The sequence below is a fragment of the Pelobates fuscus genome, chromosome 3 (genome assembly GCF_036172605.1).
Source record: "Pelobates fuscus isolate aPelFus1 chromosome 3, aPelFus1.pri, whole genome shotgun sequence".
Classification (NCBI taxonomy): Eukaryota; Metazoa; Chordata; class Amphibia; order Anura; family Pelobatidae; genus Pelobates; species Pelobates fuscus.
In genome coordinates, this window is record NC_086319.1 from 420,377,925 (window position 1) to 420,400,654 (window position 22,730).

Here is a 22,730-nt window from a genome sequence, read left to right on the forward strand (position 1 = left end):
CCAGAACAGGATTAAAGTGATGTGCCTGGCACACATACAGTTGCAAGTGCACTGCACTCTCTGTGACACTGGGCTCAGTGCAGGGTACAAAAATGTAGTATTATAGCACCCACAAAAATAATCGCTGTTGTTTGAATAATCGCTGTAGTTTGCAGATTCAACACCAAAATTCTTTCCTAATCTGTCCCTCACAGCGGCAGAATCCTCCCCCTTCACTAATAAGAGCTCATGTGTGTGCGGTGCTACGTGACTCCAGCTTATATATAGAGGCTGGGTCACATGCTGCACTGGCCAATCACAGCCATTAGTAGGCATGGCTGTGATGGCTTCTAAGGGCACACAAGTCAAACGCTTGTTGATTGGCTGCCCTGCAGCCTTTCAAAACGCGCCATTAAATCGCTGAACACCAAACTCCAACCTGAACATACACTGATATGTCCGTGTTCGGGTCCGCGATCTAAAAAACGTAATGTTCGGTAAGAAACTGAACTTTACAGTCTGGGTTCGCTCAACTCTAGTCACAATGGATCTATGCAAGACGTTAACACCACAGGGGCTGAACGAGGAATTCATCTACACCCCTTTCATTCATAACTAACATTAGGATAGGCACCTATAATATTACCAATAAATTATACATTACTGTGACAAATTCCCCTTCCCACGTGAGTTTGCCACAAGCTCCTGGAGGAGCTTACTTGCCAGCCTCCTGCCCACAGACTATGGGCCTTACAGGGAAACCTGTAAAAGACTACCGAAGTTGACCGACCGTTAGCACTATTAGGACCATGTGCACGGTCGGTCAAAATTATGACTTCCATGGAAATTAAGCATGTGCATGGGAAAAAAATTCCGTTCGGTCGGCATTCCGAAATTCGGGACTTCGACACTTCGGAGCTTCGGCAACTTTGGAACTTCGACACTTTGGAACTTCGACACTTCGGAACTTCGCGAACTTCGGCACTTTGACACTTCGGAACTTCAGAATTTCGGAACTTCTCTTGCAGCTGCTTGATAGATAACTCCCTAATTCCCACGGTATTAGGGAGTTATCTACCAAAAGGCTGAAAGACCTAAATTGGTCTTTCAGACAAATTTACTAATACTAAGTAAAGATCACTTAGTATTAGTAAATTTTGCCCCTACTCGCTATACAGTGAGTAGGGGCATATCTAGTAAACAGTGAGCAGCCTGTGGCCCGACGCACGAGTGGGGACTTTTAAACCCCCCCCTCCGGCCCCCACCCCTGATCAGCGGGTGGGGGCCCTAAAGTAAAATAATGGTGTGGACCTATGTCCTCCTCCCCGGCCCCCACCCCTGAGTGGTGGGGGCCCTAAATTAGAATAAGGTGGGGGACCTAATGTCATCCCCCTAGCCCCCACCCCTGAGCGGTGGGTGGGGGCCCTAAATTAGAATGAGAGGGGGACCTAATGTCCTCCCCCTGGCCCTCACCCCTGAGTGGTGGGTGGGGGTCCTAAATACTAATTAAGGGGGGGACCTAATGTCCTCCCCCCTGGACCCCACCCCTGAGCGGTGAGTGGGGCCCTAAATTAGAATGAGAGGGGGACCTAATGTCCTCTCCCCTGGCCCCCACCCCTGACATATCTCATGTTTGGGGGAACAGCTGTATCTGCTCTGTGGATTGCTATATCACTATACTCCTCTGGGTTATAATCACTTGCTCTTGTAAGAGCAGCCTACTACACTCTCTGGAGTAGGATTCTGGTCTTGGGTCCAGGGTGGGTGGAGGACGTCGAGAAGTGGGGACTACAGTGCTGATGGTGTCTGGTGGAGTGCTTGGAAGTAATCGGAGGTACTAGGAAGCAATGATTGTCAAAGGCACCCAGTTGGGGTGCCAGGTGGTCCGTCACAATTACCATAGATTGTTAATTAATTAAATTTCAGACACAGATCAAAGGCAACATAGATCTAAATCACTATATTAGACCATTGGAACCTATCTCCCTATGATATCTTTCTTCTATACCTGAAACCTTAGTCAGGTCCCCGTAGCCAGTGTAACTCACAACATCATCAATTGAAGAATTAATTTGACCAATCACAATACTGAGCGCGCTATTTAAACCAAGTATTCCAGGGATTCAGTTCCCCTCTGAATAGCCGCTTACCGGCGAAACGCGCGTTGGGACTCCATCCAATGCACTACCCTGCTCCTGTTACCTCTGATCACGGACTTTCACAGAGATCGATTTGACTAATAATGTACAGTGATTCCAGGCATAGGCATCAGCTTTCTTCGAAATACTTGTCCTGAATTTGTATATCGGGTGCTTGTTTACCCTCAGATCAGATTAATTTACTGACACGCTATACCTACCGTAGGAGTTTATAGTCCGGACATCCTTTTATATGTGCCCTCGAAGGCACAGATTTAGTTAATACATCCGAAGTGTCCTCGAAGGCACAGATTTAGTTAATACATCCGAAGTGTCCTCGAAGGCACAGATTATATCTAGACTTAGCTTTTTCAGTCTAACCAGCCTATCTAGGAGGTATTTCTTGGCTCAAGGTCTTTTGTATTACTCCCAACAGGTTCTTACTTCAGGATGGACATGTTAGGCTATTGCTGACACAATAATCATTTTTAACTTGTGTTGGGGATAAATGCCTCCCACCACAATATCCCCCAACAACCTTTTTCTTTTCTTTTCTCACACCTGTGCTATGTGATTTTTGCAACAACTTATCCTTGTTTTTTTCAAAGTGACTACTACTCAGATCCACTTGCTCTTTGTTTAGGATCTCGGATTGACACTTTGTCACATTTGTTGCAATCTTAACCAACAGTGTTATTGTTGTAGCAATCCACTACCGCACGGTAGCAGTGATTAGTTTGCTTTTACCCTAAGTGACATCCTGTTAATCAGTCTCTTGATATAATTGAGCCAACTATTACCTTCTTTTATTTCCCTTTATCCCTTTGTTCACCCATTTTTGGTTTATTTAGTTCTAATTTGTGTTATTATCGGCAATTCATAAAAGTTATGTTTTAAGACTTACACTATCACTATCCAAGGATAGCTTATTCCTCTCCTTTATTTTATTCTAACATTGAACATATTTAATTTCTCAATACACATTTAAATCTCCTGTCTCAAGTTAGTGATGTCATTTTGGCGCCAAAATGTGAAATTGTAATGGTATGTACTCCCTATATATGCTCCTATGTGCCAGGTTATATGTTTTTATTACCACTTTATGATGGCGTGTTGGCGAAATGCGTTTGGTTTGTGTGACAAACCCAGACATTTCCCTAGTTTGATCTACGGAACACAGACCACCCTCTGGCTCAATTACCTTCAATGTAACCACATAACTAAGTGCTCTCCCTGGGAGGTCGAACGCCGGCAGAGGTACTTGGTCGACCCTGTGAACACCGGTAACTTTGTACGCACACCTGCTTGTATTCCTGACAAGCCAGGGGAGCGCTATTCGGTGAAAAACTATGCACGAACTAGAGAAACCATAGCTACCTATGACCCAGAGGAACCGTTTGGTATTTTATTTGTTTTGGGACTCCCGAAAGTGACCGACCGCTACCAATTTTTAAAATGGAATTATTTTGGGCATATGCCACTCGTGCAGTCGGTCAAAAATTTACCCCAGTGACAATTCGGCTGTATTCGTGGGATCTGATCGCTCTTTGGACACTTTGGGCACTCAGATCCGGGCTGTCCAGGGATATAGGATTTGTGGGGGTTCCTATTAATATTATGTATGTTTTGGGTGTTTTATATTTTGTATCTCTAGTGCCTGGGAGATAATTGTTTAATTACACCGGCGTATTTAGTTATCTTATCTGGAATTACACCGGCGTATATTATTGTACAGTATGTGATAAAAATCAAAATATATACAAGTAGATACTATAGCAAAATAGTAAAATGTCAAATGGGAGACAGTATAAATAGCTAAAACAAATAAACAAAAAGGTATAAAAATAAGGTGGGTAAGAAAAGTTTACAAAATTGACTATTGAAGAAGAGACCAACTTCTTCAATAGTCAATGTAACGGAGCTCCAGTACTCCGACCGAGTACCTCCGCCAAGTCTGCTTCCTTGTAGCTATCAGGGACCCTGAAACACTTCAGACGACACAGGATGAAGGTTAAACAGCAACTCCTTTATCAATCAGCACACATGCAGCAAAACAACTCCTCCCCAGAGGAAAACAAAATGACAGATAAAGACAGACAGTGTGTGAAAATATGACAGTTATTAAGGGTTTTAAACTGGTGTTCTAGGAGGGAGGGGAATAAAACAGTCAAACTAAGTCCATAAAACAGGGTTTTCTCTTCACACTCTGCATCCGAAGTGCATAGCAAAACTGCAGAGCCTTTGTCAGAGCATTTAAAGGGCCAGAACCAGTCTAATAAAATCCACTATGCTCAAATAACATTCAGTTCAAACACAGGCAATAATCAATGCAAAAGTCTCTTGTGGCTGCTTCTGCCACAATGCTCCCCCAGAACCAAGCCAGCATACACAGTCTGATCCCAACGGATCTGCTTGGGGATGTCCGGAGGAGTGCTCACAAAAAGCTGTTTCTATGCTTTTTCTGCATCAGAAGTAATTCTCCTGCAAGGGCCCTACTTTTACAATCCCAAACATGAAAAATCTGGAGTTAGATAGCAACCATGCTAACTCTGTTTAAAGACAATCTCTAATACTTTCCATAAATACATTTCATACACTTACACAGGAAGAATGTTACATTCTAATATTCAAAAAGGCATATTATTTTATACGCAAGTCAACATGTTTCTTTTTATGTTTCCGTTCTCTTTTGCGCCTGTTAGATTGCTGGTGATGCTTGGCTGGTTTACTGGACGCGACGGCAGTAGTATCCCAAGACCTTACACTTCTCACAAAGATGCTGTGGATGCTCTTTACTCTGATCAGACACATCAAGGCCATCTGGTTTTTCTAAAGGTCTCTGTTTGTGAGGGTATACGTTGATGTGACACTTTATGCATTCTTGACCCATATTAGCCCAAGAATTTCCACTCATCCATTTTCTTTTGCACGTTGGGCACTTGTATTCCCCGAAGCATCGCTTCTTTCCTTGGTATGGGGTTAGTCCTTCACCTTTTGGACGAGCCTGAGCCTCAGAGTCGGTGGGTGGTGCCGTGGTGCGAGCCTGTTGACGGGTGACGACTGGGTAAGCCTCCTGTGGGGTTGGTCGTGTAACAAAAGCGGAGGTTAGCTCCCCCAAGTCATTCCCCAGAATAACATCCGCAGGCAAGTACTGCATCATCCCCACTTCCACTTGCCCCGACCCCGCTCCCCAATCCAAATGTACTTTAGCAGTGGGAATTTTGTAAATCGCTCCCCCTGCCACCCGGACTGCCACATATTCTCCAGTGAGCTGGTGCTTGGGGACTAGGTGATTGCGAACCAGGGTTATGGTGGCCCCAGAATCGCGCAGACCCTGAAGGCGTTTTCCCTCTACGTGTACCCCTTGGCGGTGTCCCTGTCGGTTGTCTGCAGCTGCTTGTACTGGGTTAACCTCGTGGAGGGTGCCCAAAGATTCTTCATTAGATCGGGTCCCGAAGAAGAGTTGTCGAGGCTCCCTCTGGTAGCAGTGTACTGCTGCCCGGTTTGCAGGGGAATTAGTTAGAGTATTCCACGTGGAGCGGTTTTTGTTTCTGGGACAGTCCCTCTGCATGTGGCCCTGCTGGTTACACGTGTGGCACCTGATGAAAGATCGGGCATTGTTGCACCGTGGAGGGGTTTGGTAGTTCCTACCACCCGGACGCAGTGCTGGGTTGGGGTTAATGGTGGGAGGTGGGTTAGCAGCTCCCAAGATGGACTGTGCCTGTGCCCGCTGTGCCCTCCTGGCATCTTGGTACTCGTCTGCCCACCTGGCGGCGTCTGTTAAGATGCGCGGTTTCCGATCCCTCAGCCAGTTTTGTAAATCCGGGGTTAACCCCTGGAAGAATTGCTCCAGTAGCAGTAATTGTAGCATGTCCTCCACTGTGGTTGCTTGTGCGGCTTGCACCCAACCTTTGCCCGCCCTAGTTAAGCGGTGTGCCCACTCCATGTGAGTATCTTTCTCCGTCTTTCGACTTTCTCGGAACCGTTGCCGGTATGCCTCCGGGGTAATTGCATACCTGTCCAGGATCGCCTGCTTCACTTTCTGGTAGTCCCTGCTGTCCTCATCTGGCATGGTGCGGTAGGCCTCGGCTGCCCGGCCTGATAACTTGCCCGCCAGCAGGGGTACCTGGTCGGCCGCGCTGATGTCATGCAATTGACATAACCTCTCGAAGTCTTGCAAGTATCCATCAATGTCCTCTGTGTCCACATAATTTTTGAACGCGTGGTAGGGAATTTTGGGCTTTCCCTGGACAATGTTGAGCGGTGTTGGAGACCCTTCTCTGGATCTCTGGGTAGCTTGTTGCTTGGCCATTAAATACTCGTGCACGTCGGCCATTATCCGTTCCACTGTTTCTGTAGGGGGCGTCCCTGGGAAAAAGGCCAGCCGGCTCTTGAGCTCTTTTTCAAACTCTGTCTGTGTATTCTCCATTGGAGGTGCTGCAGCAGCCTCTGCTCTGTCTCCCTCCATGAGTTCAGCAACGAGAATGGCTTTGGCTTTGTTACTGGCAATGATTCCCCTTGCTTCTAATAGCTCCTTTAATGTATCTCGTTTCAAGCGTGTATAATCCGTCCCCATTCACCATCTGTTCGGGTAAATTCACATACCCTTGAATTCCGGTTCTCATGTGAATTGGGGTGTCCACAAATTGCTGTTCCTTTCTCTTTATTCGTGCCAAATCTGCCGAATGACGTCCTGCTGTGCGGTTCGAATCCCACCGCTTGCCACCAATTGTAACGGAGCTCCAGTACTCCGACCGAGTACCTCCGCCAAGTCTGCTTCCTTGTAGCTATCAGGGACCCTGAAACACTTCAGACCCAGACGCCGAGGCTTGACTGGGATCACTTAGGGAAACTCATTCTGTGTGCTGTCCATAAGAGGTAGAAAAACCAGATGGCCTTGATGTGTCTGATCAGAGTAAAGAGCATCCACAGCATCTTTGTGAGAAGTGTACGGTCTTGGGATACTACTGCCGTCGCGTCCAGTAAACCAGCCAAGCATCACCAGCAATCTAACAGGCGCAAAAGAGAACGGAAACATAAAAAGAAACATGTTGACTTGCGTATAAAATAATATGCCTTTTTGAATATTAGAATGTAACATTCTTCCTGTGTAAGTGTATGAAATGTATTTATGGAAAGTATTAGAGATTGTCTTTAAACATGGTTGCTATCTAACTCCAGATTTTTCATGTTTGGGATTGTAAAAGTAGGGCCCTTGCAGGAGAATCACTTCTGATGCAGAAAAAGCCTAGAAACAGCGTTTTGTGAGCACTCCTCCGGACATCCCCAAGCAGATCCGTTGGGATCAGACTGTGTATGCCGGCTTGGTTCTGGGGGAGCATTGTGGCAGAAGCAGCCACAAGAGACTTTTGCATTGATTATTGCCTGTATTTGAACTGTATGTTATTTGAGCATAGTGGATTTTATTAGACTGGTTCTGGCCCTTTAAATGCTCTGACAAAGGATCTGCAGTTTTGCTATGCACTTCGGATGCAGAGTGTGAAGAGAAACCCTGTTTTATGGACTTAGTTTGACTGTTTTATTCCCCTCCCTCCTAGAACACCAGTTTAAAACCCTTAATAACTGTCATATTTTCACACACTGTCTGTCTTTATCTGTCATTTTGTTTTCCTCTGAGGAGGAGTTGATTTGCTGCATGTGTGCTGATTCGTTAAAGAGTTGCTGTTTAACCTTCATCCTGTGTCGTCTGGTGTTGGGCCAGGGTGGAAAAGGCCCTAAGTGATCCCAGTCAAGCCTCAGCGTCTGGGTCTGAAGTGTTTCAGGGTCCCTGATAGCTACAAGGAAGCAGACTTGGCGGAGGTACTCGGTCGGAGTACTGGAGCTCCGTTACAGTCAAGATAGTAACACAAAAGTCCCTTTAAAGACCAAATAGAGTCCAAAATATAACAAACCAAGATTGAGTGCAGTTGCTGCCAAAAGGTTGCAACAGCTAAGCTGCCAAGAGAAGAATGGTTGCTGGACCCAACAGCTAAGCAGCCAAGAGAAGAATGGTTGCTGGACCCAACAGCTAAACAGCCAAAAGAAGAATGGTTAATGGACCCAACAGCTAATCTGCCAAGAGAAGAATGGTTGCTGGACCCAACAGCTAAGCTGCCAAGAGAAGAATGGTTGCCGGACCCAACAGCTAAGCAGCCAAGAGAAGAATGGTTGCTGGCCCCAACAACTAAGCAGCCAAGAGAAGAATGGTTGCTGGACCCAAAAGCTAAGCAGCCAAGAGAATAATGGTTGCTGGACCCAAGAGCTAAGCAGCCAAGAGAAGAATGGTTGCTGGACCCAACAGCTAAGCAGCCAAGAGAAGAATGGTTGCTGGACCCAACAGCTACGCAGCCAAGAGAAGAATGGTGGCTGGACCCAAAAGCTAAGCAGCCAAGAGAAGAATGGTTGCTGGACCCAACAGCTAAGCAGCCAAGAGAGTAATGGTTGCTGGACCCAACAGCTAAGCTGCCAAGAGAAGAATGGTTGCTGGACCCAAGAGCTAAGCTGCCAAGAGAAGAATGGTTGCTGGACCCAACAGCTAAGCAGCCAAGAGAAGAATGGTTGCTGGACCCAAACTTCTTTGTTGAAAAAAAATAGTACTTATAATGCAATTTAACAGGCAAGTACAAAAAAACTGTTTTTTAGTCAATTACAGAAAATGACCACATGTAATAATATGAATATCCACTAGGTGTCAGTACTGTACCTTCAATGGATGGCTGGATAACTTTTAAAGAATTGATCAAATGTAGTAATAAAAGTATCCTCTTGGTGACCTCAGTTTACCTACAAACATAAAGTTCCGTCCATAATGCTTTCTAATGATTAAACACTATAATGAAAAGATTAAAAACACTCACATTTCACAGTAAGTTAAAATCTAAGTAGGGAGATTCTAGGGTGGCTGTGTGGGATGGGGGCTGCAGTCCTCCCTGCCGTATAGTCCAAGCCCCTGACCAAGTTGGTGTAAGTTCCACAAGATGCTGTGCGTTCCAGTGATTGCTCGCTGATTACGGTTGGAATGGCGGCGGTTCGCATCAGAGGCAGTGGATCTAATCCACGAAACGCATTAGGCGAACCACATGAATACATTTTATTATCCATCTTATTTTTATACCTCTTTTTTATTTTATTTTTGTTTTATACATTCTCTCTTTTCATATTTTGCTATATTATCTGCTTTTATATTTTTATCATATACTGCATTAAAGGGTTTCTTTCCCGACTTCTCGCACAATATTCTATTACATTTTCTCTATATCCTAAACAGTAACTCCTGGCCATGCCACTATTAACTGTTTCTTTTACCTGGAATTCTACCTGTGTAGTTAGTTATCGTACCTGGAAGTCTACCTGTGTAGTTAGTTATCGTACCTGGAAGTCTACCTGTGTAGTTAGTTATCGTACCTGGAATTCTACCTGTGTAGTTAGTTATCGTACCTGGAATTCTACCTGTGTAGTTAGTTATCGTACCTGGAATTCTACCTGTGTAGTTTCTTTTTTTAGTTTTTGTAAAGTTTTTTTTTACATCAGAATATGGTATTTGTTATTTCATTTCTTGAGTAATCATAGATGAAGTTATCAAATACCAAATTATCATATGTATTATTCAGTTTCTCTTTTTCTCTCTATCCTTATCTGCTTAATTTCTGTTTCATTCTTTTATTTATTTAACACTATTACCATTTTATTAGACAATCAAATACAAGACGGACTGACTAACAAACATACAGACATTTGGAAAGATATTTGCTCGGTTCGCGGTGGAACTAAGAAAATAAATAAATAAATAAGTATAAGAAAAAAGAAAAAAAAAGAAAAGAAAATTCCCATATCAGGCTCGAGGAGAGGGGCCCATATATTTCCATAAACGAATGGAAACCATACGGCTAGAAAAGAAAAACAGGAAAAACCCACCAAAAAAAGAGAGGGGAAGAAGAAAAACTTCCTTGTTGAGGGTCCAATTTTCTAATCCATTTAACCCAGTAAGTGTAGTAATGTCCTTTATTCAGTGCAAAATTAGTAATGGCCATTTCCATTTTATATTGAATAATGCTTTGAGCGTGAATCTTAGCCCAATTGTCTACCTTAGTAGATTTCCAGTTCCTGGCTATTGAGTTTTTCACAGCCATTAAGATGTGAAAAATAATACGTCTTGATTCTTTATTGATGCCCGTCATATCCATATGTAATAGAGCCATAGTTGGAGTTAACTTAATCTTTGTTTCCAGTAAAAATTATAAGTAATTGTAACGGACAGTTTCAGCAGACAAGGGGTTAAAATCAGTTTAGGCGATAATCCCCTTTTTGAGAGACAGGCACAGCCACTGCAGAACACCAAACTCCCGAACTGGATACAAAATAGCACTCCAAACTGGAACCTCACGAATAGCTGCTAGCAGACGAACAGGAAAAGCAGACATCAGCTTACACTCCTAGCAATCAGTCTCCAACAGCATACAGTGAATCCCCCCAAGAACGAGACAAGGCTCCGTGTTGAGGGTCAAGCAGAATCTGAGGTCTGGAACACCCAGCCTGCTTTTTATTACAGTTGTGCACATACAGGACACACCCAGGGGGAGGCATAAAACAACCAATCAAGTAACAGTACAACCCACACATCCCCTCCCCTCAGATAAGCAATTAACATAATTATTACATACAGTAAAATTACAGTTTCCACACATACTCGGTAACTTTAAAACCATACATCACATTCACATAAAAATACATATCCACAATCAATGCATTCAGGAACAACATATTAAAAAATGGCATGAATCAGACCAGGGGTTCAAAAGTTAGTAAAGTATCTTTTAAAACCCATGTCAGCATGACCGGTTTTACAGAGTCTTCTCTCCTGGAGACACAATGGAGAAGTAATCCAATTACCTCCCAGTACAGAGACAGACTCCATTGAGCACATGGGGAAACAAAGACAGTAAAACACTTTAAAATACATAAAGTCCCCTTTTACACATAACACACAGACATTTCACCTATCCCCAGATAGCTGGGATCTGGGCGCACAAAACTACCGAATAGCGCGCAGATCCTATTCACACAGTTCAATTGCCATGGAGCTAAAGTCTTTCCCATAGTCTTTCATTATATGAATAGGCTCCATGGTATGGCTATCTGGGGGTATCACCGCTCACACAGGGCAAGTACCGAATGGCCCCACTGTATTTAAAGGGCCAGAATGAGTGACATGCACTCTGTTAGGGCCGAATACTGTTTTTAAAGGGCCCAATCTCCCAGGGACCATAATCACTATTATTAATTTATAAATTTTATTTAAAAAAAAGGATTTTACCCTAATATACTTGAGCCAGTCGTTAGAAGATATATTATATTCAGTTTGAAGTTGTTCGTAAGATTTTACTCTGTTTCCTATCAAAAGATTAGATATCGTTTTTATACCTCGCATGGTCCAGATTTCTAAATGTATATCTGTCATTATATCTGCCAATATGCTTAAATTTCTGCCGGGGATTATTTTCTTTTTTAGCCCAATTTTTGTTTTTAAATAGAGACCAGGTGGGAAAAGTTTGTTGGACTATCAACGATTTGGAATTTTTTTTTTTTTATAATTCTTTATTTTTCCGTGCTCGGTTGTACAGATAAATAACAACTGACATCTTGGCATATTTTCGACTTTCAAGCATGTAACTGTAGCTGTGACATTTGTTTTAACGTCATTGTGATTAGTAGGGTGTTTTTGAGATGTGTTTTGGTAGGCACATTGTTTTTTTATGGTCATGTTGGGTGACATGCCCAGGGTTAGCAAATGTTAGCAAGTAGAATGTTGGTGCGTGTTGCGCTCCCGGGATAATACAGGATTAAGGTTACAGGTGTGCTCTTTTAGTTTCAGGAGGGTATAATGCTTTGAAGCTTGCACATTCGTGTAATCAGGTTGGTCTTTGCGTAGGCAATGCCAGGGTGTGTGCGTTTAGTGGGTGTTATGAGCGGTGTGAGCTTCAGGTGTCTGTGAGCTGTGGTTGGTGCGGTGTTGCAGTGGTGGTCCGGCATGCCTAAGGGTGACCCTGTCCTAGGGGGACAGCGGTAGGTGGGGGGGGTTGTTTCAGACGCCATTTGTCTCTGGACAGCCTGATGGATATAGGCCCGTTACTTGCTGTGCTGGAGGGGTGTGTATGTTGTGTGTGTGTGTGTGTGTATGTAGAGATAATAAAAAAAAAAAACAACTATAAAATTTAAACACAAACACAAAATGGAACATTATGCAACTGAATAAGAGTCTGTAGCCTCTTCTTTGGTAGGGATAAAAGTCTTGATATACAGTTCGGACATGGTGACTAGTTAGCCGTAGGGCTGAACTAAGGTTATCTCAGTGCCTGGCGTGGGTCAGGTATTCGAGGGCTGCAGGCTCGTCATCGCTTGTCCGGTTGAAGTGCTAGCCGTTTGGTCCCAGGTTGCGTCTTGGTCGTCTTCTGTAGTGCCGTGTGGCCCTGGTTGGAGTCCTAGGGCGGTCAGGAAGGCCGGAGCTCCCGTCAGGCAGGTGAGGTTGTGAGTGTTCCCGGGTGGACGAGTAGGGAGCCGGTGTTGCCCCATCTGTATGGTATGTTTGCTTTACGTAGGGTGGTCGTCACCGCACCAAAGGTTTTACGTCTGAGTAGTGTGGCTCTGGTGAGATCTTGAAAAAAAAGTTTTGCATCCTCAAATTCTAGTGGCGTTTTGCCTTTCGGGGCAGTCATTATTTGAATCTTGTCATGTATGGTGACACAGCGTAAAATGACGTCCCTGGGGGTATCTTGTGTGATGCGGACAGAGCTTGTTACACGATATATTTCGTCCAGAGTGATTTTCTTTGCTACTGAGTGTGGCAGGATCGTTGTCAAGAGGCGTCGCGTATAGTGCGGCAGTTCTTCAGTGGTGATGGTGTTGGGTATGCCGCGGATTTTTATGTGTGTTCGCCGCTGTCTGTCTTCGAGGGACATTATTTGGGCTGCTAGTACTTGCTGTTCTGTGTGTAGCTGTTGAAGTGAGTTTTTCAGGGTGGACATATTGTTCTGCACTCCTGCTTTGTCTGTTTCTGTAGTTATGACCCTGTCTGTGACTGTTTGCACATCTCTTTTGATCAGGGCTAGGTCTGCAGCCAGTAGCCTCTGTATATCTGCTAATAGCACTTTTAGATCCCCTTTAGTGGTGGGGGCTGAGTCTTCTGGTGAGGTCTGGGGGTTAGTAAGCCCAGCCTGGGGGTGCTGCGTTTCTGGGGTCGTTCTTCCCTCTGTTTCTGGGACAGGGGCCATGTTTTGCGGGTGGTCCGCGGGCCTTGGCGCGGTTTGTGCCGGTCTCAGGAGCATTTCCCCAATGGTCCTACCTTGGGTGTTGACTCCTGCAGGGGGTTTTGGAGTGCGGCGGCCCATGGTTGTCGTGTCCAGCTGTGAGTATACCGGATAATCACGGCCCTCTCGCGGTCCGCCGAAAAGCGCCTCGAGGTTGAGGGCTGGTGTGGTGTGGTAGGCCGCAGATTTGCGGCGTTGCCTGGTTTGCTTGGCGGCTTGAAAGAACGGCATCAATCCGTACGCCCCGTTATCATGATGCTGGGTGAGTGGTTTGTTTGGGCGGATTGGCCCTGTATGGGGTGATATTTGGTAGATTGTCGGCGGCTATCCAGGAGCTGGGAGAAATGGTGTCCGTTCAGGCTGGGTATCAGGCTCCGCCACCATCAACGATTTGGAATTTTTAATACAATGATTTGTTTTTTTTATCGATTGACCATAAAATCTGTTTTTTTTTACCTGCCCAGATAAATTTGGTAAATGATGTTTGACTTAATTGTAACCAACTGTCTGGGATCTTCATATGAATCATTCTCATAATATACAGAGTTTTCCATTTCTTTAGGTTAAGATTTGTTTCTTTAATTAAAGGAAGAATATTATTCTCTATCCATTTCTTTGGATTTTTTGAGATTTTTTTACCCGGATAATTAAAATACTTTTAGCTTGTTTAAATCCATATTTATTTTCTATACTGTCAATATTATTTTGAGATGTATTTAAATATAACGCTGTGGATTTTTCGTTATTTATCTTATAATTAGAGAAGTTGCTATAATTTCTGATAGTATCAACCACTTGGTCAATGGAGTCCTCGGGTTTCTGAATAGTTATCAATACATCATCAGCATACAACTTGATTTTTTGGTTATTATATTCTCCAAGTCCTTTTATGCCATGATTAGATCTTATATCTACTGCCAGGGGTTCAATCGATAATATATACAATAATGGTGATAAGGGACAACCCTGGTGTGTACCATTGGAAATTCCAAACCATTTAGACTTAATTCCAGGACCCACAGTTCTACCTTGGGGGTCGCTGTATAGGGCCATTACAGCGCTAAGTATCTTGCCCGAGAATCCAAATGATACTAGGGACTCTCTGGCAAAAGCCCAGCTGACCCTGCCGAATGCTTTTTCTGCATCAAATGACAGGGTCAGCATGGGTATGCCTTCCTCTCTAGCCTGTTCCAGTATCCCTATCATATTTCTTATATAATTTGTAGAAAGTCGTCCCGGAAAATCCCACCTGGTCTCTATGTATTATATGGGTGACTACTCGTTTGACTCTATCAGCCAGTATTCCTGCATATACCTTGATGTCTGCATTTAAGAGAGAGATCGGCCGATAGCTCTCTATTTTCTCTGGGTTCTTACCAGGTTTTAATATTGGGACAATTTTGCCCTTAAGCATTTCCTGTGGGATTTTAGATTTTAATATAAATTCATTAAAAGTATTCTCTTAATATGGGGATATTTCTTTATTAAATAATCTATGAAAGGTCCCTGTGAATCCATCTGGTCCTGGCGCTTTATTTGGCTTCAAAGTCTCTCTCCGAGTGTATATTTCATGTAAGGAGATTGGGGCATTCAATTCTTCCAATTGGGAACACATTTTTTTTGGTTTAATTTCTTTCTTGAGTCGGTTAATAATCTGTCTGCTCTATTGCCTCTATAGTAAAAAGTTGCTTTTAATCTTTCAAGTGTTTTAATGACTTTCATTATTAATAATTCATTAATCGTATTTTGTAGAATAGAAATTCTGTTCGACAGCTGTTCATTAGGGTTCTTTTTTATTATCTCTTGAGAGATTATATAATTGAATTTGTAGGTTAGTTAGATCTCTTTCCCTATAGTCACTGTTCTCAGAGGCTAATTTAATTAATGAATATATATACAAAAGGTGTGAAATTGGTGGCGCTGTATAGTAAACTTATCTGTGAAGAAATACGTTTAAGCTGCTGTATACACTTTATGGGTACTCCTCAAAACCCACCATACATAGACCTTTGAAACTCAAGCCATCAAAATCAAAAATGATTTTATGGAAAAAGGATATGAAGAAACCTCCCTCATAAACACTATAAAAGAAGTAAACTCTATGGAGAGATCCTCTCTACTAAAATATAAACCTAAAAGCAGAAATGAGAACAACAGTTTGCCTTTCATTTGTAATTGTAACCAAGAAAGCAATAAAATCAAACAAATAATAAATAAACACTGGCCTATACTAAGGAATGACCCGATGTTACATTCTATATTACCGGAGAGACCTAAACTAGTATATAGAGGTGCCCCAAACTTAAGACAAAAACTGGTCCATAACCATATAAAAGAAAATACACCCACCCCCTTTTTTCAAAAATATTTTTTTTTGGCTGTGGGCAATGCCTAGCTTGCAGCAACACAAAAAAGTACTAAAAGACATATCACGGAATTTTACGATCCAAAAGGGGAAAGGAAATATAAAATATAAAATACGCCAAATGATCACATGCATCTATATGGGGCACAGGGTGACTGAGACATAGGAGCTATTTAGGAACCATTGTAAAGTGCCCCTCTGCTCCCAGTGATGGTGACTAACGTCACAGCTACCTTATCTGTAAGTCTACCTGTGCAGTTAATTATCCTACCAGGAATTCTACCTGTGTAGTTAGTCATGAATAGGCATGTGCATGGGAAACATTTTCCGTTCGGTTCGGCATTCCGAAATTCGGGACTTTTATCATTCGGGACTTCGGCAATTCGGCACTTCAGCACTTTGGAAATTCGGCAATTTCGGCACTTCGAAACTTCGGAATTTCAGAACTTCGGCATTTCGGAATTTCGGGACTTCGGCACAACGGGACTTCGTCCATGCTCTAGTAATTTCCCGCATGGATTATTGTAACCCTCTCCTGATTGGTCTTCCCAAAAGCCGTGCTGCACCGCTACAGTCCGTAATGAACGCTGCTGCCAGACTGATTTTCCTCTCTAGTCGTTTCTCTCACACCTTACCCCTCTGTCAGTCCTTACATTGGCTTCCTGTATGCTCTAGGAGTCAATTCAAGGTACTAATTCACACCTATAAAGCACTGAACAACTCTAGCCCCTCTTATATCTCCTCACAGATCCATAGGTATGTCCCTTCTTGGTCTCTCCGCTCTGCCCGTGACCACCTCCTGTCCGTTGTCCGCACCCGTATGGCCAACTCACGCTTGCAGGACTTCTCGCGGGCGACTCCCTTCCTATGGAATAGCCAGCCTCCCGCCATCAGACTCTCCCCTAGTCTTGCATCTTTTAAGAAGTGCCTTAAAACCCATCTCTTTAGGAAAGCTTATGGCCTCCCAGAGTAACCTCTACCTCACTCTCTCTTCCTTTCACTTCTCAATTTTTCCCCGCACTCTCTTCCTTTAATGTCTCCTTCTTTCTCCTCACTCTCTCTCTCTTTCTTTCTCATCTTCATTTTTCTCCACACTCTTCCTTTAATTTCTAAATCTTTCTCCTCACTCTCTCTTCCTTTCTTTTCTCCATCTTTTTCCACACTCCCCTTTCCTTTATTTTTTACAGATTTCTCTGCACTCTCTCTTTAATTAAATTTTCAATCTTTCTGTGCACTTTCTTTACCTTTTTTCTACATCTTTTTCTACACTAACTCTTCCTTTCTCTTCTCCATCGTTCTCCACACTTTCTCTTCCTTTCATTTCTCAGTTTTCGCTGCACTCTCTCTTCCTTTCTTACTCCATCTTTCTCCACACTCTCTCTTTAATTCACTTCTCCATTTTTCTCCAGACTCTCTTTTGCTTTCTTTTCTTTATCTTTCTCTGCACTCTCTCTTTCTTTCATTTCTTTTTATTTCTCCTCACTCTCTCTTCCTTTCATTTCTCCATTTGTCCCCACACTCTGTCTTCCTTTCTGTTCTCCATCTTTCTCCTCACTCTCCCTTTCTCTTCTCCATCTTTTTCATCACTCTCTTTTCCTTTCTTTTCTCCATCTTTCTCAGCACTCTCTTTTTCTTTCATTTCTCCATCTTTCTCCGCATTTTCTTTTCCTTGCTTTTCTCCATCATTCTTTGCACTTTATTTTAACCATATTTCTCCTCACTCTCTCTTCTGTTCACTTCTCTATCTTTCTCTGCACTCTATTTTTAAATCATTTTTCCATCTTACTCCCCACTCTATCTTCCTTTCATTTCTCCATCTTTCTCCACACTCTCTCTTCCTTTATTTTCTCCAGCTTTCTCTGCACTCTCTCTTTAATTCATTTCTCCATCTTTCTATGCACTTTCTTTTCCTTTCTTTTCTCCATCTTTTCCTGCGCTCACTTTTATTTTCTCCATCTTTCTCCGCACACTCTCTTCCTTTCTTTTCTCCATCTTTCTCTGCACTCTATTTTTAATTAATTTCTCAATCTTACTCCACACTATTTTCCTTTCTTTTCTCCATCTTTTTTCATCATTCTCTCTTCATTTCTTGTCTTCATCTCTGTTTGCGCTCTCTTTTACTTTATTTTCTCCATCTTTTCTGCACTCTCTCTTTCTTTCATGTTTCCATCTTTCTCTGCACTCCCTTTTCCTTGCTTTTCTCCATCTTTCTCTGCACTCTCTCTTTAGTTTATTTTTCCATCTTTCTCCGCACTCTCTTTCCCATTCCTTTCCCCAGCTTTCTCCACACTCTTTTTTTTTAATACTTTCTACAGATCTATCCACACGTTTCCCCCCATTCTTTTCTCTAGCTTTCACTGTACTCTCTTTTAAATTATTTTCTCCATCTTTCTCAGCACTCTCTCTTCCTGTCATTTCTCCATCTTACTCCACAATCTCTTTTTCTTTCTTTTCTCCAACTTTCTCCGCACTCTCTCTTCTTTTCTTTTCCCCATGTTCCTCTGCACTCTCTCTTCCTTTCATTTCTCCATCTTTCTCAGCACTCTCTTTTTCATTTGTTTCTGTAGCTTTCTCCACACTCTCTTTTTTTATTCTTTTCTCCATCTTTCTCTACAGTCTCTTTTCTATTATTTCTTCCATCTTTCTGTATTCCTCAATGTAACGGAACCGCTGGCACCCTGACCGGGTACCCTCCGCTGACGGATGCTCCTAGTGCTTTCCGAGGTCTCCAAGCACTCTGCCTGACACCATAACCACTGCAGACCCCACGAACCGCCGCAGCTTGGTTGGGGTCTCGCCGACTCCACCCACTCTGGACCCAAGACCAGGGTCCAGCTTCCAGTAGGTGGACCTCTCCGAATTCCAGAGAGCAGGAACAGGAACAAGCTCTTAGCAGAGCTCAGTGATTATACCCTGGGGAGTATAGTGATTATAGCAATCCCCAGAGTGTAGTTCTCCAATCCCCCAAACATGAGTCGAGACTTCATGAAGGGGTAAAACGAATGTGTTTATTGATGGCCAAAATCAGCCCTTTTATGATGGTCTCACAGCAAGGGAACTCCCACATGGGACCTGTGGAAGACTGTAACAAAATATGCAGAACCAATCAGTATACAGTACAATTCTTATACACACCCACAGGAAGAGTGTAACCCCTCCTCTGTATCCTGGAGATAATTAACTTACCCCTCCTCTCTATCCTGGAGATAATTAACTTAAGTGGTTGCAGAGAACCTAATTATCTCCGGGCAGAGAGATGTGCTTTTTACCTTTTAACAAAACTGTATTAAAATCAATAACTCATGTTTCGCTGAACGAAGTCCCCATGTTCCACACACCCCCAGATAGCTTGGATCTGAGCGCATATTATAGGCGAATAGGGCTCAGATCCCACAAACACAGTTCTCAATAACGTCGAGTAAAGTTTAAGTTCACCAGCTGTAATGGAAGTTAAACTGCACGAACCCACATACGAGTGTAACAGGGGAAATGTACAATCCAAGCAAGTAAGGCGAATTATGTGATCCAGAGACAGAGGGCTCTGTCCCAAGTGCCTTAAGACCCCATGACTTAATGGGCCAGCATCCCAGGGTAAGAGGCTAGCAATCCGGCTCCTCCAAGAGATAGGGGGGCAGGGCAGTTTGTCACATGCAGACCCAGTGACAAAAGCCATTTTGTCACACATCTCCCCTTTTCCAAACGGACTAACAGGGTATCTGACCTCCTGCCGGTCAGTGCCCTTGTTAGTCCAGCAGCCCACCCACAAAACAGAAACAGCAGTACAGCCCCCCCACAATAACTGGTTTCTACACCTGAGTGAGGGAAAAACTTGTCCATGTCCAGGTGCCTCACCACGGCTGTGTGTGGGACTGGTAGGCTGCCGGGGTGGGTGGCTGAGTGGGCAGAGACCAGCGGTACTCTGCCCTGGTACCAGCACTACTACGGGAGTAGTCTGGTTGAAGCCTAGTTGCTGGAGACCGACTGTCTCCCCTTTAGCTGCACAGCTCTGCTGCTGGAGACCGACTGTCTTCCCTTTTTCTATACAGCTCTGCTGCTGGAGAGGAAGGACGACACCCTCTGCTCTCTGGGACTCACACTGCCGCTGGGGAGGAAGGACGTCACCTTCTGCTCTCTGGGACTCACACTGCCGCTGGGGAGGAAGGACGGCACCTTCGGCTCCTTGGAACTCACACTGCCGCTGGAGAGGAAGGACGACACCTTCTGCTCTCTGGGGTACACACTGCCGCTGGAGAGGAAGGACGACACCTTCTGCTCTCTGTGATGCTGGTTGCTGCAGGGACGAGGGACCGACAATCTCCTCTCCCTGGGACGCTGGTTGCTGCAGGGACGAGGGACCAATAATCTCCTCTCCCTGGGACGCTGGTTGCTGCAGGGACGAGGGACCGATTGGCCACAGCCCCAATCTCCGAAATCGGAGCTCCAATTCCCATGCCGCTCGATTCTCCTCATCCAACTTGCGCACGGTGGCCAGGAGCGTCTCTACCGAAATATTCGGGCCATACCTGGTTAACCGCCTCTCTACCTCCTTCCTGTAAGCCTCGCCCTCAAAGCGATAAGTCATGTTTGCTGTGAATAGGGGCGCTGTACGAATACTAGCGTTGCCCTCAAATTGCAATTCCAAACGAACTGTGTGTCCGAGCTGCTTCTCCTCGCACTAGGACGCCATCCCACCGCTGCCACCACTGTAACGGAACCGCTGGCACCCCGACCGGGTACCCTCCGCTGACGGAATCTCCTAGTGCTTTCCGAGGTCTCCAAGCACTCTGCCTGACACCATAACCACTGCAGACCCCACGAACCGCCGCAGCTTGGTTGGGGTCTCGCCGACTCCACCCACTCTGGGCCCAAGACCAGGGTCCAGCTTCCAGTAGGTGGACCTCTCCGAATTCCAGAGAGCTGGAACAGGAACAAGCTCTTAGCAGAGCTCAGTGATTATACACTCAATTTCTCTCCGCACTCTCTCTTCCTTTCTTTTCTCCATCTTTCTCAGCACTCTCTTTTCCATTATTTTCTCCATCTTTCTCTGCAGTCTATTTTCTATTATTTCTTCCATCTTTCTCTATTCCTCAATTTATCTCCGCACTCTCTCTTCCTTTCTTTTCTCCATCTTTCTCAGCACTCTCTTTTCCATTCTTTTCTCCAGCTTTCTCCTCACTCTCTTTTTCATTCTTTTCTCCAGCTTTCTCTGCTTTCTCTCTTCCTTTCTTGTATCCATCTTTCTCAGCACCCTCTCTTACTTTCTTTTCTACATCTTTCACTGCACTCTCTCTTTAATTCATTTTTCCATCTCTTGCTGCACTGTCTTTTCCATTTGTAACGGACCACCTGGCACCCCGACTGGGTACCTCCGTTGATGGATGCTCCTAGTGCTTCCCGAGGGCTACAAGCACTCCACCAGACACCATAACCACCGCAGACCCCACGAACCGCCGCAGTTTGGTTGGGGTCTCGCCGTCTCCTACCCACCCTGGACCTACGACAAGGCTCCATGTTCCAGTGGGTGAACCTCTCCTCCAAGAGAGGGAAGCAGGAACAAGCTCTTAAAAGAGCTTAGTAGTGATTATCCAAGGGACTATGCAGAGCATAGCAATCCCTTGTAGTGATATAGCAATTCCCCCAATAAGAGACAAGACTCTAGATTGAGGGTTAAGCAGGAACAGAATGAACTTAGGGTTTATTGTCTCTTTTATACAAGTTTTCCCACAAGGTTACCACCCATGTGGACCTTGTGGTACACAGGACACAAAGTTACAAAGCCAATCAAAACACTCTTGTACACTTAGGCACTCCCAGATAATGTTCACAAACACTCCCCTCTGCCTGTGATGCAATTAACAAACACAATGGACTAACTCAATTACCCACAGGCAGAAAACACACATTTTTCACAAAACACAGAAAACACCCCAAAACATCACATATCCCCAAATCACCCAGATCAGAGTAGGGGTTCAAAAGTTTTCTGGAAGTCACATTTGACCGACCACAAGCATGGCTTTCATGCCCAAAACAGTTCCACAGATTTAGGCTGTGCGGCCAGTCTATCTTCTCCTCTATCCTGGAGAAAATTGGCTTAAGTGGCTGTGGTAAGCCAACTATTTCCAGTAACAGGAAATATCTCTAAGTCCAAAAACTGTTACAAAAACCACATAAAAATACATAACTCTTATAATACAATGTTTAACCTATATGTCCGACATATCCCCAGATAGCTTGGATCTGAGCACTCAATATGTCCAAAAAGCGCTCAGATCTCACAAATACAGTTGGATCGCCATGAGGTTAAACAATAGCAAGGGCTGATGAGAGATTGAGGAGGGACAAAGCAGCCGGTTTCAACTGGTCTGGCAGTGTCCCTGGGACAACACCCTGCTGGAGAACAATGGACAGGAAAAAGGGGGAGGGGAAGAGGCACATTTTCCCATGGATTCAAAGGGGCAGAAAAAGTGTCCGAAAAGCCAACAAGTCACAGGGGCCATAATCACAGGGCACTCCGCTCCAAGAACAAGTGGCGAAGGGCACTTCATCACACCATTCTTCACTCCAACTTTCTCCACACTCTCTTTTCCATTCTTTTCTCCAGCTTTCTCCTCACTCTCTTTTCCATTCTTGTCTCCAGCTTACTCTGCGCTCTCTTTTCCATTTGTTTCTCCAGGTTTCTATGCACTCTCTTTTCCATTCTTGTCTCCAGGTTTCTTTGCACTCTCTTTTCTCCAGCTTTCTCCACATTCTCTTTTGCTTTCTTTTCTCCATTTTTATCAGTACTCTCTCTTTCTTTTCTACATCTTTCACTGTACTCTCTCTTCCTTTCTTTTCTCCAGCTTTCTCCACGCTCTATTTCCCATTCTTTTCTTCAGCTTTCTCCACACACAATTTTTTTTCTTTTCTTTAGCTTTCTCTGCACTCTCTTCTTTTCATCTCATT